Genomic DNA, 4,174 nt, shown 5'->3' with positions numbered 1-4,174 from the left:
TGTAGTTTAGAGTTTTTGTATATTCTACTAGTAGCTCATACACTTGTGACACCAGGTCTTGGAATTTTGCTAGCAGACATTTGATGGTTTTTGAGTGTTTATTTCACCATACTTGTTCTCATATTTGTTTACACTTTATTTTATTAAACCTTTCACCTCTTACTTAACAAATAAAAAGATCAACTATTTCGAAATTGTTAAAAGAATAAATACAGGGCTAGTTCATCATTAGCTTGCCTAGCGGCGACGTTGGGTGCCATCACGGCCTATAGTTGAAATTGGGTCGTGACATGGGATCACCAGATAGTTTAAGTAGGTAACTGACAAAAACGTAATAGTTTAAGGGGGTTTTAGGATAATCACTCTTGGAGAAACAGATAACAATACCACTAAATTATCTACTTTCACAAGGAATGTAATACTACTCCCTCTATTTCAATTTAGATGATATATTTTGCTTATTGAAAATCAATTTGACTAAACTGTGAAGTTAAATTGGATTAGTTCAACTCGGTATTTTAAAATTAAAATTTAAATATTAAAAAACTATACAAAAAATACTACAAGTTGTATTTTTTTCATGTCAATATGATTAAAAATATATATTTTAAGATGTTGGTCAAACTTTATACAGTTTGACTCTCGATAAGTGAAATATGTCATCTAGATTGAAACGGAAGACGTAACATATTGTAATATCCATGATATTCGTGTGGCTGATATTGATCATTTACACATTTCTATTCATCCAAACCCAAATGCTTACTATGAATTAATGCAAACTTCAATTCAGAAACCAAACTATGTCAATTTCAAGACCATTAGTGATATCAATGACGCTGCAAAAGCCAGAATTAGTAATCCCAGCAACAACACCATCTCGTGATAGAAAACATCTTTCTGATATAGATGATCAAGGGAGTCTTGGTTTTCAAATTCCCATATTAATGTTTTACAAATATAGTCCTTCAATGGAAGGCAAAGATCCAGTAAAGGTCATTAAAGAAGGACTGTCAAAGACACTTGTGTTTTACTATCCATTAGCTGGTAGGATCGTTGAATTAATGCCTGATAGGAAGCTTGTTGTGGATTGCAATGGTGAAGGAATCTTGTTTGTAGAAGCTGATGCCCAAGTGGAGCTTGACAAGTTAGGAGACTCCATTAAACCACCATGCCCATACTTGGATCAACTGCTATACAATGTGCCCGGTTCTGCTGGTATCATTGACTGTCCTCTTTTGTTAGTTCAGGTAAACAATCTCCTTTATGTTTGAATAATTTTGAACCCGTGATAGCAGGTTACTTGCATTTTTACGAAATTATCAATTTATAAAAAGTACTAATATTTATCAATAGATTACAGGTTATTACTAAAAATTCGGCCAAAACTGACTGCTGAGTGACCGAATCGGTCAACCATCTGACAAAAAAATCAACCAAAATCGACCGATTATTTTTGCACGAAAATATAATTAAAAAGTATAAAAAAATAAAAAGAAGGCCTTAAATCAAAAAAAACATCAATAATCTAGTGGTAGAATAGTATTCCGTCACATAATATATCCTCTACCTTTCATCGTGGAATTAGGATAATCTTTGCTTTTTTTCTTACATTTTCTTATATCTTAAAAAATATTTTTCTGGGTTAGGATTGCTACTTGTTGGAAAGGGGACCAACGCTTTCAATATATTAATATATCATGTTGATATATTCTTACTTTTGTAAACACTCGTTCATCTTTTTGTTTTTCTTTTTTAATTTTCCTAAACCGTGGTATTGTGGATTTGTCTTGATAAATCCCCTTTGATTTCTAGATAGTGTATTTATTAATTATCTAATTTTAAAAAATCGATCGACTTTAATCGATTTTTTTATTTTTCGGTCGGTTTATTTTTTTGGTCAGTTGTGAAATTTAATTGACCAATCGAAATCGGTAGGTCACAATCGACCGAAGTCGGTCAGTTGGCTCTGCCGACCGCATGATTATAGACCGCCACGTCTCGGTCGATTTTTGGTAATTACCGACCAACATCGATCAAGTTTGACAATCGATTTTTGCCTTTTTTTTAGCAGTGTATAATTACTTAATAAATGACCTGACTGTGTAGATATTTTTTACGATAGAATTTAGACTTTTAGATGAAAATTCTTCTTTTTTATTTCTTGAACAGCAAAAATGCCCTTACATGCATTTATTTCCTGCGCTATAATTTCAATGTCATATTTTGCTTTATTTAACTAATATATTGATGAAACCAGATGGATACAGTACTCTCTTTTCAAAAAAACAAAATTATGTTTAAAACTCTAGTATTTACATAAGTTGCTAAATTTTAGAACTAAATGTCGCATCTATAAAAGAACTTTTTGCAAAATCTTAATGACATTAATGTTAGACGACGTCGTTATTATTGATATTGTTAATAGACAAAATAACATGAATTAGTCGATATATATCGGAAATAGAACGATCATAAAATGAAAATAAAATGAGATCGGAAATAGAAAAATGATGACGGGCATATTATTTTCTTCTTTTCCTAATTAGCATGATGTGTGCCAAGAGTTTTTTGTTCATGATTTAATTTCCCATAGTAATTGAGCTAACATATGATTAACTCCCCCCCCCCTATATATATATATATATATATATATATATATATATATATATATATATATATTCATATGTGAATTTGTTGTTGGATTCAGATTTAATCACACTATGACGGATGCCTATGGAGTGAAATTGTTTCTAAATGCCTTAACTGAATTGATCAAAGGAGCTTCAACACCTACTATATTACCCGTATGGCAAAGGCATATCTTAAGTGCTAGATCATCCCCATGCATTACATGTACGCACCATGAGTTTGATGATCACACAAGCAATAATATTAATGCATGGGATCAAGACAATACTAAGTTGATACAACACTCATTCTTCTTTGGAAATAAAGAGATGGAAGCAATTCAAGACCACGTTTCTCCAAACCAACATGTAATTTATAAAAAATTCGAGTTATTAGTTGCGTTTTTATGGAAGTGTCGTACGATTGCTCTTGGTCTACATCCCGAAGAGATTGTTCATTTGACTTACCTTGTTAATGTACGTGGAAAATCACTAAAATTTGAACTCCCATTAGGATATTATGGGAATGCATGGGTTTCTCCAGCTGCAGTATCAAAAGCAGGATTGCTATGTTCAAGTCCTTTAATGTATGCAGTTGATTTGGTTAAAAAAGTTAAAGATCAAATGAATGAAGAATACGTTAGATCAGTGGCAGATTTATTGGTGATTAAAGGGACATCAGAGTTGATAAAATCTTGGAATTTTATTATCTGAGATAATAGATCTGCTGGATTTGATGAAGTAGATTTTGGATGGGGAGTGCCCATTTTTGGAGGGGTTCCAAAAGCTATATCTATGATCAGCTTTTGTCTTCCTCCTAAAAATAACATGGGAGAAAAAGGTATTTGATAGCTATAAGTTTGCCTCCACTGGCCATGAAAAAATTTCAAGAGATTGTACAAGATACTCGTCACGATCCAAATTCCCAACCCGTCGTGATGGCGCCTAACATACCGGCTATGAGAGCCAAAATATAACAATAGAGAACTAGAACAACATATAGCAGCCTTGTTATAATGTTCAGCTGCTAACTCTGCAACTGTTTTCTTAGGCTGGTTGTACTCCATCTTCAACAGCAATTACAGTTCAATATCAAGAATAATTCTTCAAGCTTTATCTCTAGCACTTGTCAGGTACTGCAAAAGAAATCTTGAAGACAAGTTAACTAAAATGTAACATTAAAAAAAAAATTAAGTCCCGAATGAAGAAAGGCACCGATGCCCCATAATAAGTGATTTTTTTGGCTTTTTATTTTGGTCCAAAATAAGTGTCTTTTTATATAATCAAGAAGGAATTAACTTTATTTTTTCAAAACTTGCCCTTATTTACATATCTTAATGTGTCAAGTTAACAACATATAAATTTTAATTAAGGATAATTCAGTCAAAATATATTTTTGTTCTAGGAGTCAGTATTTTCTTAAGGGGCACATCAAAGATTAAAAAGTCATTTATTATGGACTAGAGGTGGTATGTATAAAAAGTAATCAAGTCTAAAGGACACTTCGAGAGATTTTGAGATTTCACTATTAACATTCTCCTCAA

General features: G+C 32.1%; 1 pseudogene; it reads left to right on the top strand.

Annotated features, from left to right (window-relative positions):
- Positions 1–720: 720 nt before the first annotated feature.
- On the top strand, positions 721–3,709 carry LOC142179035 (alcohol acyl transferase 1 allele RGa-like; annotated as a pseudogene).
- Positions 3,710–4,174: the final 465 nt, after the last annotated feature.

This window comes from Nicotiana tabacum, unplaced genomic scaffold, assembly GCF_000715075.1.
Source record: "Nicotiana tabacum cultivar K326 unplaced genomic scaffold, ASM71507v2 Un00198, whole genome shotgun sequence".
Lineage (NCBI taxonomy): Eukaryota > Viridiplantae > Streptophyta > Magnoliopsida > Solanales > Solanaceae > Nicotiana > Nicotiana tabacum.
The sequence above is the reverse complement of the archived record's forward strand: the minus strand, read 5'-3'. Positions and strand labels throughout refer to the sequence as shown.